The 13,469-nt window shown below is 40.2% G+C and overlaps 1 protein-coding gene across 3 annotated transcripts in view; it reads left to right on the forward strand.

The window, feature by feature from the left end:
• INPP5A (inositol polyphosphate-5-phosphatase A) overlaps nucleotides 1-13,469 on the forward strand; it is a 260,525-nt gene that overhangs the window by 235,368 nt on the left and 11,688 nt on the right. The gene's annotated exons all lie outside the window — the stretch shown is intronic.

The following is a 13,469-nucleotide window of genomic DNA, read 5'->3' on the forward strand; positions in this document are numbered from 1 at the left end:
TGTCTTTTATAGCTGCTCCTAAAAGAGACGTGACGTGACTGTGTGCTAAGAGATGTGTAGCTACTTTTAAGCACTGGCTCTAGATCACCTGTTAAAATACTTCATTGCAGCCATAAAGGCAGTCTTGGCCTCAAGCTGTTGAAAACTGACTAGCGATGGCACTCACTAGGAATAGACTCGAAGTGGGGGTGCAGAGCCTAATGCCATTGCTCAAGGGGGGATCCAAGAGGAGTATCAGGAAAGAGGACAGGAACTTAGATTCTGCTTTTTCAGTTTCAGTAAACATGTTATGTAACTGCTAAGACTGTTAGAATAATTTGGCTTTTTTAATATACATGCATGATTTTAATCAGCTATATCCCTTAGGTGAATTTTAGCCGTGAATAGACAAGTATTGCTATCATACAAAACCAAGATTTTTGCAAATGGCAGTCCTGTTCAGGAGAAATCTATGGAAAATTTGGTACAGTTTTAAACATGTATGGCCCCTTTGCAAGAATGAAGAAGTGAAATCTCACAGTTGCTTTTAAGGGAAAGAAATACTGCATTCACAAAGAAAATTAAAGTTCAAGAAATCATAGATAAAAACATACTTTTTATATACTTTTTTTAATTGATTCAATATTCTTAAATATTGCTATTTTGTCCTTTATGGACAGATAGAAAAGTATGATGTTTTGGCATACACTAAGAAAAAATTTGGAAAGCCTGCCTTTTTGTTATCATAATCTCATTATTTTTCACCAGCCAGCTGCGATACTGATTATATTGATCCCTTGGGACAATGGAAGTATGCATGGAGAGGTTACCGCTGCTCTAAATTGTTCTTATTGATTGAGTATGATAACAGAAGACCAGCAGTGTGTACATCTCTGAGTGTATTTCATTAGTTGTGTACCTGGTCAGGGTAAAAGGAGGTGAGGGGAAATAGATATGATTTTTTTACCAGAAATACTCTTCTACTTGATTTCACCAACATTAGTGCTTTCAGCCAGAACGAGGTTTGGCAAAAATATGTTGTTGCATGAATCATTTGCAGACTCTTCAAACCTTTCTGTCAATACAGTTTGGTGTCATTCTGCTCTCTAGCAAAGATCAGAAATTTGATGTGAGTAGTCTTTGTATCGAAGTTGTACTTTTGATCTGTCTGTGAAAAGATGTGAACATCTGGCCAAGGTCTAAACCCTTGAAAAATTTCTTTTCACAAATATGTCCAAATCTCAGTAGAGATTTCTGTTATTATTTTAGCGGTTAAGTTTCTTGCAAATTACAGCTAGACTGGATACAATCCAGGATTTTCTTCGCAGCTACCAAGGGCCATGCCCTGTGAGGTTGTGGGCAAGTAATAAATGAGCCTTCCTCTCCTTTTCATCCTGTTGGAGCAAGTAGCGGTGGGAAACCTCCATGAATGAAATACAGATGGAACAAAAGCCGGAACTGAAACTCTACAGGAGCCACCTGGTAGCTATGCAGGGAAGGGCATAGCTAGGACTCAGAAGGGTGAAGCCTCAGGCCAATGCTGGGTCTCCAGGCAAGGAGACCAAGACTTGCAGACGCAGCCAGAAGAGGAAAGCTCTAGTAAGTTAGCTGATGAGAGACTAGGACAATGAGACAGGGCTGCAGAGGAGGGAGGACTGGGCAAGGATGATCTGGAGTACTGGGGGAGAAGTGAAAACGGTAGAAAGAGCGAGATGGCCACAGGACACTGCCCGTGGGACGTGACAGTGAGTTGGTCTTGCCCTTCCCAGGTGAAAACGGGTAGCTGGGAAAAAGATTTTCTGTGTCCCTTCTTAGCACTGGTCCACAGAGAGAGTGATAGTAGACTGCTGCTGTCAGATGTCAGATGCTGGAGTACCTAGGAATCCCTGTCAGGCCAAGGTAACGCCACTTCTCCTTGAGGTACGGCCAGAATGGAGCTTGAAAGTGGCGTAATGTAAGACTGTATAAAGAGATAAAGAAGCCTTGGGGGGAAATGGAAGAAGTTTGCCAAAAGAATTAGAAGTTAAACTGGGAGTAAATAGGAGGGCTTGTGAGAGCTGTGACTGAGAACTGCTGACGTTGCTATAAAACCGGCAGCGAGCTTTGGGGGAGTGGAGGACCATATGAACAGGAGCAAGAGGAGGTAAATTAAATATTAGTCAACTGCATTTGTGCTCTCTGCTGCCTCAGTATCTGAATACTTTGACACAGAGCATTAACATCCAAATGATGTATTTCGATACCATTAACATTTTAAGCTATTGTATCTACTGTATGAGTCTATTATTGTCTAGAACAAAAATATTAAATAAAGTGCTACACCGGAAATGAACCCCTGGTAAAAAAATGCAAGACCAGGTGAAAATATTCCATCCCAGAAATCCCTGTGGATGAAACACAGATTTTGACTTTGTCTAATTGATGTAATGAGTGAAATAAAAGAAATACCCTGTAATATGAGCTAAGTATCATCTCCTCTCCCCTCCCCTGCCCACATGCTTGCAGACTTGGCTAGGAAACCACAGGAGCAGCTCTCTGAGGCCATAGCGCTGTCATCAAGGAGGACAGTCACCAACTTCCAATGGCAACTTATCCGCTGCCAGCTCCTTTTCTCAATTTTATTACTTGTTTTTGTTCCCTTGTAAAACCGAAGCCAAATCCAGCTCATATCCTTGTTTTGTTTTGTACACACCACCAATATTAGAGATGAAATATTTCATTAAGTACAGTTTTGGCTTGCAAAATTAGTCGAGGCAGCTGAGCCCTAGCTGTCGTTGATCTGCATTACAGGATGTGGTGGACTCAGGTCCTGCTTTCAGTCCCCTCACTCCCCCAGAACAAGGGGCCATCATACACTCGCTCTCAGCGTGACGCCTGCCATGGGTATTTCAGCATGGCTCTGCAGGAGGCAGCACCCTGTCTCCAGAGCTGCTGATGAATCCCGCCTGGGCAGCAGCCAGCGGTCACATTACTCTTGCTTCTGTTGTCTTTCAAATAAGACAAAAAACCAAGATCCTGACCACTTCTTGCCATCAAAAATCCCATAACAGTTTTGCAAGGGCATAGACGTCTAGACAGATGTTCTGGCCAAAGTCCCAGTAATTGGATTCCACCTCCCCAAACGCCCTGTTACTGTAGTTGAATTTGGTGGTATTCTTCACTTCCTGCCCCAAACCGCTGTGCAGCGTGGTGGTGCCATGCTGATTGCTGCTGCTCTGCAGCGCTAAGGGACGCTGAACTCAGCAGTTGTCTACAGACCGCAGCTTTTTAACTCGCTCAGATGCTTGCAAAAAAAGATCTGCACTACCAAGGTGGAAGCAGACACTTCTGAGCAGGGACCCTGTCCAAATCTTGAGAAATGGCCAAAAAGGGTTGTTTGCAGCTTCACCCATTCGCCTCTCTATTCCCACTCAGTTCCCAACTTTGGGGCTTTGTGAACAGCCTGGGGAGTGGGAAGGGGGGTACAGTGTAATGTGGCAAACCCTTCCTTGACCTCCAAAGGCCCGCACAGAGGCAGCCCTGCAGCTGCTGTTCTCACCTACGTTGAAGGGGAGCAGTGAAGGGGATAAACATGCAGCTTTGCCTGCTACTCGCTCTGTTTTCCTTCTTATAAATAAGTAATAGTAATAATAATAAATAGTAATAAATTTTTATATACTGAAAGCTGGCACTTTCTTTGTGGCATGGAAGAGATGCTAGCACTGAGTTTATATAACACAAAATTTCTTTGAACTTACATTGTTAAAATATGAGAATTGAATATGAGAATATTGCTAAAAATACAAGATGTAAAACCAACAAGCTAAACTCATGCATATACAAAAAGCAAATTTGCTTTACGTTAGGGTGCTTTTTTTCACCCATCTCTCCTCATGTTCTGGGTCATGTGGCAAGGGAATCCTGCTTTCTGTTCTGTAGCCCTTGCACCGGCACCAAGCTCAGTAAGAAGTCTTGCCTAAGTGAAGTACTGCAGAACTGGATTCCCGGTTGTTAGAGTTACTGCAAGTCAGTGTCCTATTTTTGTTCATGAAACTAAGCACATTGATTTTCCTGGAAGAAATAATATGATTTATTTTTCTTTGTATTGAAATAATGACCACAATGTGCTATTAACTGCAAAACCAGGTATTTTGAATAGGCAAAAAGCAGTGGTTTTAATGTAGGACATTTTCTTTTTAACTTGGAACCCTTTCACTCATGCAAGAAAGAAATGAAAAATACAGCCTAAATGTCTTGGTTTCACTTCCTAGTAGTTTTTCCTCCATTTTTCCCTCATTTTTTCTTTTCTTCTGGAAAAAAAAAATCTGTAGCTTATCATGACTTAGCTGCTTTTATGTTCTGTTTGTAAATACGAGCTTAATATGTAAGATATTTGTCATATATCCAGTCATGCTAGATTTTGTATTTTTAACCAAAGGTGGATATGATCAGTCCTGTATATTTAGAAACTACTTCTTTAAGCTTCTTGGTATTCTTAGCTGGAAAGTGTATGGTGCATCCATTTGTTCTGCAAATGCATCAAACAAAGCCTTTTTCACTGGAGGGAGAGACAGAGAAAGCTCTAGTCACTTTTTGTGTCAGGCTTATGGGCTTAATTAGTGAGTATTTGAATTTAGAAGGAAGTTGTGAGCAATTGTAATGATAGCCTTAAAGTAGTATTTCAGAATTTGCTTTATACATGATATTTGAATTATGGTCCATTGATTCAGTCTATGAATTACTCTCTGCCTCTGTTCTTGATCCATGGTGTTACAGTCTTACATCATGGGATGCTGGCCAACAATTGAAGACAGCGTATTTCAGTTAAAATGGTACTGAATACATTTAGTGATACATTTCTCATCTCTCAAAAAATGAAAGATCAATTAGGACAGTTTTCTCTTTTCTTTCATTTGCTTCATCATTTGTGCATACAATTAATTGCCTGATTTGCACACAGAGTTCTACAAATCAATAGCACAGTTGCATTCCTGTCTTGTAAATTTTTCCCTCAAAAAGCATGCTTGAGATTCGGTGTACTCTTGAGATAAATGGAAAAGGTCACATCCCTTTGAGTTGCAGCAGACTAAGTTACTTACAAATTCATTTTTTATCAGCATAAACTGTTGGACTTTTATCATGAGATCTTATTGATACACTACCATATCTGGCCTGGGGTTGAAAGCTTTACTCCTTGGAGTCGGTGGTATTTTTGTGATTAACTTCAGTGGGGCCAAAATTTCACCCTGAGCAGTTTTCTTGGTTTGTTTTCACACTGCTCCTAGAACAGCATTACACCGTGATCCAGATGCCTCAGGTATAAATATGGATAGGTAGAAACGTGCTGCACTGTTACTTACCCATGTTTTGCCTTGCTTCCCTGTGTAACGCTGAGTGCAGCATGAAATCCTAGTCCTAACCTCCCAGCCAGTGCTGGCTGGGGACCTGACATGTCCAATGTTGGACAACCAACTCCAGTTCTTCATAAGAGGGCTTTGTTTTGAATGAAAATCACTGGTTTTGTAGCATAAAAATAAGCAAAGTCCTAATTAAAGTAGTAAGTAAGAAAACAGTCTCTTTTCATGGTGCCAGACGTTACGGTGAATGCATGAGAGAGAATGCCTTTCTTTGAGAGGAAGGCCTTGAGTTAAGCTAGCTCTGACCAGCGTTTTCGTCGAGAACCGCAGGCAGTGAACCCAGTCCTGAATTCTCACACCTTAGTCCCCATTCCTGCTTATTTCAGTAGCACCATCACATTTTTGTGCACTGCACGGATCTCCTCTTCAAGACTGCGAAAACTTGTTCATATACAGAGGGTGACCAGAATTGTTTTTCTCTAGTAGTATTTTTCTCAGTTATGACTCTACAAGTATTTCAGAATTTAATTTTAAATTTGAGTCTGAGGTTACAAAAAATGAGGGTAAACATATTGCTGTTCCAGAAAGTATTTGGAAGTTTTGGTGTCCTCAAAGTGCTTATAAACTTAAAGAGTACGGACTGAGAAAATAATCAAATCTGATGCTTGCATATTCTCAGTTTTCATTTAAAATTATGAAAGTTGTTCTTCTCTTGTGATAATCTGAATGGAGAGGGCTTTTTTGTACTTTTCTGTGTTTTAGTTGTTTTATATTAATATATCTGCATCTTTTGCAATTAATTCCTCTGTCCCTTCTCCTTAATTTCAAACGAAGCCATGACAGTCACGTAGGCATATATTTTTATACTGTTAAGAATTTTTTTTAAAGGAAATCGCTATACTTTTCTCTTTAGATGAACCTTATAAGCAAGTCGTTGTCCAAAATTTTCATACTCCATTTTAAAAGTTATAATGTCTTCTCATAAAGCACCTTAAGTTCTGCATAACGTCATGGCACGATGCTGTGCTGTTTACTGGTTCCAGTTTGGAGAAACAACCAGTGTCTGAGCTCGGCAGTTTGGCGCAGGCTGCCAGCAGCTGAACAGGCGGCACTCTGGTGCCTTGTGCTTTGCGGTCGAGAACGCAATACAAGCTGTAAATTCATCTCGCCTGTGCTCAAGAAGCTATCCGTCAGGCCAGGCATGACAAGCCTGGGCACTGCTCACCCCCGTGATGAATTTGGCTTTCCCGTGTTAGCGGTGGCCCTGGAGCCGGAGAGGCGTGACACTGCCCTGGGGACGTGCTCGCGGTCCCACCGGGCAAGGGACGAGGGGGCTTGTTTAGGTGCAGGTGCAGGACACACCTTGGGACACAAATGACAGGACAACAGTGTGCTTGGTTCTCAGGGGAAGAGAACTGCTAAATTGCCTTAATATGATGATAAAAATCTCCCGTATTCATAAATGTTCGGGAAACTGACCTTCCGTGAGACTTTACAGGAACGATAGGGAAGAGTTACCACTCTTGCTGTCTAGGATTTAGGGAAAATAATAAAGAAAAGATTAGTAAGTGAGAAAAATAAAACGAAAGTCATTTTTTATGTGCTTTCTCCTAAAATACACCATTTAGAGTATGAAAAAATGAAATTGTCTGTTATAAAAAAACCTCAGGATTCTTCTTATCTTTTTATTTAGGGACCTAAAATTCTTAAATTGTCAGACCTTCTTGTTTCCAGTTTTTCATTACACTGAGATAGCATTTCAATATAAGTAGTAATAGAAATGTTGGCTTCTTGAGTAATTTTCTAACTATAAAATGCCATAATGAAATGATGATGTGTTGTAATATTTCTCTGGTTTTTTGTTCTTCTTCACTGTATTTATAGTTGTCGATTTCATTATGCTCTTCAAAATTCATGTACAGTGTGCTTTTCTATAGTTTGTTACCTTCTCTTTTCAGTTGATTGTAAACTATATTCAATAATCAGTGAGAGCACTTAACTCATCACTTGTTAGAGAAAACATCTCAGGAATTACTATTCACAAGTCTTGGCAAAAAATGAGGTCTTAGTATATTTCCAGCTGCCGTGTTATGCTTTTTAATACCAGCTTTTAAAAACTTAACTTTATATAAACCTTGTCTTATTTTCTTTCTAGTCCCTGTGCTAATGGTTCCTAAAAGTAAAATTTTGATGTTGTAGTAAGTATCAAGTAAAAAGTTACTTTTTAATTCTGTAAAGAGTGGAGACCATGTACTGAGTCAAGAATACTTTAAAATATTTTTTTTAAACTATTGACTTCTTGCTTGTCTCTTAAGCAATAGTACAGATAATTCTGTAAAGACATTGAAATACCTGAGGCCTCTTTCCCTGCATTGTTCTATTTGTCAAGTCTAGACAGCCATGGAGAAAAGAAGAACATTCCTGTACAGCTGTCTTTTCACCGTTTGGTATTTAAAAGAGAACTGAAACTAAGCTGATGCCCTCCATAACAAGTTAATGCAATTCTTCCATGCTTTTTGGTCCTTTGAGTGAGGATCCACCTTTGTTTACACCCTCTGTTGGAAGGTGTGTTAAGTTGACTATCCATTCTGAAAGGCTGCATAAAAACACAGCGTAGCTAAATTAATATAACCTTATAGTCCTGGCTTAAATTACTAAAAGCCAGGACAGTCAATTCTATAGTTCGAAAAGCTATTTTTCAAGGCTTTAGAGGTTTATAATGACCATTAAAATTTATTGCAGGTTGAAACTTGACATGAGAGGTTTCAAAACAAGAAGTAAAAAGCTTACTTCCCTTTGGTTCACAGCAAGATTTCAGAAGAAAAGTACCCTGTCAGGCTGTTGCATTAATATTTTCCTACCCGTATAGCATATCTACTTTGGGCTATTCATTTGGAATACAGCAGGCACAAGGTCAAAAAGAGAAAGTACAAAAGTAGAGGATGGTGTCACCCCATGGCCAACCATCCACCTGTAAATGGAGGAGCAGAGATCATCTAGTTCTGCTCTCAGGGTTGCCTCTGCATTTCACAGGAAACAATCACTGGACAAAATATGAAAAGCAATTCTAGGAGTGGAGACCAGAGCCTTGGCATGGTTGGTAAGATGGCAGGTGAATGAGGCTTTTCAGAATTACCATTTTGGCCTTAGTTGTGTATAAGTTAAAGTGAAGTTCTTTGGTTTTATCTAGCCATTAATCCACAATTTGACTTTATTTCTACCCTTTCAAAACAGCGGTTCACTTTTAAGTTTTCAAACTAGTAAGCAATATGCAAATGGCATTTGTTGGATTTTACATAAATACATTAGTATTTTTAATCATACATTAATTTTGGTAGGTATAGATCATAATTATATATATAGTACTAGTTCTATGAGAATTTATAGTGTATTATAGTTATAAATTGAATTGGTAGCTATAAATGGAATGGTATGAAGGCAACACAGTAAATTCATGTTAATGTGTATGCAAGCGGGTTTCAGCAAGGTCTTGATAGACTCTGTGTTGGTGAATGTTAGCTTCAGGACTCTTTCCAGTCAACTTTGTATGCAGGAAGGATTCCAAAGCCACTTCTGAACTCTCCTACCAGCCACATCTAAAAATAACATTTCTGCAGGCATACTTATGGAACTCAAAACAAAACAAAACAAAACTATTGTTCTTCTCTAGTGCAAAACTGTAATTTAGTTTAAGACCATATGTCTGCTTGATGTTATGTGAATTCTTCATCCTACCCTGCGTGACCATCCTGCTGCGGCACGGAGGGAGTGGTGGTCAGGCAGTCACCCCTCAAAAAAATTCAGAACAAAGCCTTGACTGAGCATAGCGCTTACAGCTTCTGCTTAATTTGCAAGGCTGTCAATTATCTCCTCTCTGTTCAGCAGGGCACTTAACATCTAGGCATTTTTCTAAATTCCTCTTCAATTCTGAGTTCCTTTTAATTCTTTACATATGTGCTTAAGTTGTATCAGCTTACCATCCTGTATAACCCATGCATCACAGAGAAGCATGCTAGTGATGCAATGAATGAACTTCCGAGGAAAAAACTCTTAGCCTGCTAGCTCTCGAACTGTATGTGCTGAAGCCGTTTTACCCTGGGTCAGCAGCCTCTGCCCACAGGGGTTCCCCAGCACATTCTTGCACTTCACAGTCGGGATCGCCAGAAGCCTGCCAAGGGAGGGGTGTCTGCAGAAAACGTAACCATCTCTCTCAGCCAGCAGGGAAAACAGTCGGAGTCGGTTGTTCCTCTCCCCAGTCAAGAGGTTAGCCTCTTCAAAGCCCACCCTTTTCCTCATTTGTCTTCCCTTGGCCTGAGAATAGGAGAAGTAACAAACCGCGCTGCCTTCAGCGACAGCAAATCCTTCCTTGATCCTCCTGAAATCTGCCAAAAGCGAAGGCAGGCTGGAAGAGGAATCACAGCTTAATAAGAAATCACAGGCTGCATTACAAGTCTGCTATCTTGACACAGAATATAAAGACCCCTTCTAATGGAGTATTTTTCAGACATTATTCACCCATTCCTATACTCCTATATTTTGAGGCCTTTTACTTTATATAGTGAATATTCATGTTTTCATCTCATTACCCTTTGTAATCTAATGTAGCCCATAGCAACCTTAGCCATTGGAGACTAAATACAATTCAGAATTGTAAACTCTGTAAGCTCTGTCAGTCACGGGCTGAACAGCCTGGCCGTGAGCAAACAGCAAGCCCAGTGTGAGGCTGGAAAAGAGTTTGTGGGAGTCAGCAATCATTGCAAAAGGCAGTAGGTGTGAAAAAAGAAGTAACGACATTATGGTCAGTCAATATACAGGTGGGCAATTGTTACCTTTATCACTGCTCTCCATTAATTATTATAATTATTCTTGTAGCTGTTGTATAGCAAAGATAGGAGCTGACTTTAGCAAGAGTTCACACCCACCTACAAGGTTTGCTTTCAGATAGGTCTGCATGCACAGTAATCTCATGTATTAATCATTCTCTTAAAGTGACCTATTCTTGTTTGTTGTTGCATTAGGCTGTCATGTAATTTACTGGTTGGACATATGTTTGTGTCTTAGATATCCTCCGTGTGATATTTTTCTCAAGCAGACCCTCTGCATTGGCAGTATCTTGGCTTTGACACCTCTCACCAGGACACAGGTTGAATCTCATTCACTCTTGGAAGAGCGTTTCTCCTTTGGAATTCTCTCTGGCTCGGGTCCCTTATTCTGCCAGAATCCTGTTTAGTCTATAATCTATTTATTCTCTACCCTTGTATTTTGTCCCATGACCTTCTTTTATTCTAGTAGGTTGCACAATGATACATATATTTTTTTCTGGTCTAATTTGCACTAGAGGGTGAGCCAGTCCGCTATGCATGAAGCAAAGCCATTTTCAAATGTGCTCACTTGTTCCTTCCCTTCTGCAGAGACCATCCAGAAAGAACAGCTCTGCCTTTTGTACCCAGCCCTGTGGGTGCCATTGTACATATCCCAGTTGTTGCCCTTGGGTGCGAAATAGGAAGACAAGATGATGGTTTAGATTTCAAGAGGCTGCCTTTACTTACCAGTGTCTTCACCAGTTGCCCTGCATGTTTTCAGAGTATACAAATCATCTGCTGCCAGGACTGGCGCAGTACTCCTGAAGCAAACAGGATTCCCTTTTCTTAGAACATTACCTCAGTAATGCTCCTGGGACCTTTTGTCTCACAAAAGGGGGAGTTAGGCACTCAAAATAGCTTAAAAATTGTTAAAGCCCTAGATGATTTTTATGCTTGCTTTATCAGTTACTTTTATAACACGTGATTTTTCTGCCAATGAAGAAGTATTTTCCACCAAATAGAAATACTTCATACTCATTCATGCACTTTAAAACACCTTCCAGGTATCAGTGAGGTATCTTAAATCACCAGTGGATCCCTCAGCCCCTGAGGAACAAATTCCCACAGGACATTGTGTAGTTGTCCAGGTTCTTCCAGCATCTAAGGCTGGAGCACAGAAACAGCTTCCCAGCTGGAAGCAGAAAAGACAGCTGTCGTTTCCCCAAAAACAATTAGAATTTAATCATTAAAATGGTTTTCAGACAGCTCTTATCCCCATTTCTCTCCTCAGATTAAACCAGTACAGCTCTCACCATCATTCTCAATTAATTTCCAAATTAAAATAGGGTGTTTCTTTAATTTGGGAGGAACTGGATAGAATTACCCAAGTAAGCAGTTCCGTTTGTTTTAAGGAATTGTGGCAAAGGGAAAAAGAGGAAAATCAATGAAGTAAAAAAGTTTCAAGGACTGAGCATTCCTGTATGCCATGTGTAAGGTGAGGATTACAAACCGTGCTGCAAGCAGACAGTAAAGCAAATTCTAAACAGATTATAGTCTTTGCTGTTAACCAGGCCACTCATTGTATTCTTGTCTGAAAGTGCTGTTGAAAAGCCTGGTAGTTTGGAACCTGAACCCTGTCCCACCTGTTGCCTCAGCTTTGCAGTAATTTTTTTTTCCAGTATTAGAATTTGTAAATTATAGTCCAAAAGTAACTTACTCTAAGCCAGGCACATTCCCAGAAAAGACATTTAGCTCAATCACAGTCACGTACAGTAACATCAGACTGTTTTGCTGAAACAAGCCAGCACTGGGTCCTTCCCAACAAGCCAACGTTATTCATCATTACGTTTATCCACCTGTAATAGTAGTGGTATTACATACATTTAGTGGAGTACAACATTATTGTTATTAAAGCAGTAGAGCACGTCATGCATTGTCCACTCGCTGAGGCATTAGTATTGCTGAATAATCCTTTTTTGTTAGCTGGGCCTCTCCACGACACTCGTATTGAACAGCAGAGCATAGCGTACCCGTTGCTATTAGCTGTGTGTCAGCCTCTCGCTCCTAGACAGGCAAACTACTCCACAAAGGGGGACTGACGGCCGGCAGGACGGTGCAAGCACTAGCACATGTTCACATTATCACCATGGTTTAGCCGCAGGATGTTCATAATCAGCGAGGGGAGATTTTCTCTATGGGGAGCATTCTGGGCGGAAAGTAAAGGGCCACTTGTTGCTCGCTGGAAGAAGAAAGGGGCTCTGGGTTTCTTTTTTTTTTAACTGGAAAAGGTCCAGAGTTACACTGGTGATACAGAAATGTTAACTCTGAAGCATAGACACGTATTTTCCAAAGAAGTATGTTAAGCCAAAAAGCAATATGCCTGACATAAATCCATAAAAAAGATTCGGAGAAAAACACCGTGTCGTTAACCTTCCTGTTTTGTGTTGTGCCCGGAGTTATGGCTTGAGTCCTGTTTACCCTTCTTACCCCTTGCTGCTGGATTGCCCGGGTGACCCCCCTTTTTATTGTCACCTTTGACTCTGATTGTTGGTATGATCACCATGGTGTTAGTGTAGCCTTTGCAAGTAGCAGCTGTTTAACGCATTGTACTTTAACTACTGTGTTTGCAGGATTGTGTTTACCCTCCTGATTTGGCTTAAGTGAGATGCATATCATGGCCAGTTAGCTCGGCAGAGCATCATGAAGGCTTATTAGTATTTTGGTACATATGAAGCAGCTAATTTAATTCAAACAGCAGTATGTCTTATTGCTTAGCTTTAACTATCTGCTGCCTAAGATGAGCATATGAAGACAAATTACATGGGGTCATTTCTTAGGAAGAGAACTAGGGAAACCAAATCCCCCTTTCAGATTCCGGGAAATATAAAATGGTAATTCAATTTGGAGGAAGAAACTAATGATCTGGAAGCTGACAAAAATTAGATGTCATACTTTGATTGGTCGAATGACATTTTATTGAAATCACACTCGTGTACCAGCTCACTCTAATGCTGAGTTAGGACCTTGTCAATTAAAAATATCAAAATATTTTTATTTATATCTTTGGCCTTACAACTTTCGAAGCACCTAAAGCTTGAACTGGCAGTCTACCTTCACTGTCCTTGATTCTGGTAAAAGCATCTTAGACAATCTGAAAGTGTGTCAGAGCTAAAGGTAAATTGGTCCAACATTTTCTTACAAAATATGAAAATAGTAAATAATTTTCTGATGAAAAGTGGTTGGGATTTTTCCCCTTTTGAAGTTCTCTCTCAGTATCATATGTAAATAGAAAGACTTAAAGGTGAGAGAACGTTTAGTAAATGCGAGGACTCATACCCAAGTTCAAAAATAA

The sequence above is a fragment of the Aptenodytes patagonicus genome, chromosome 5 (genome assembly GCF_965638725.1).
Source record: "Aptenodytes patagonicus chromosome 5, bAptPat1.pri.cur, whole genome shotgun sequence".
NCBI lineage: Eukaryota > Metazoa > Chordata > Aves > Sphenisciformes > Spheniscidae > Aptenodytes > Aptenodytes patagonicus.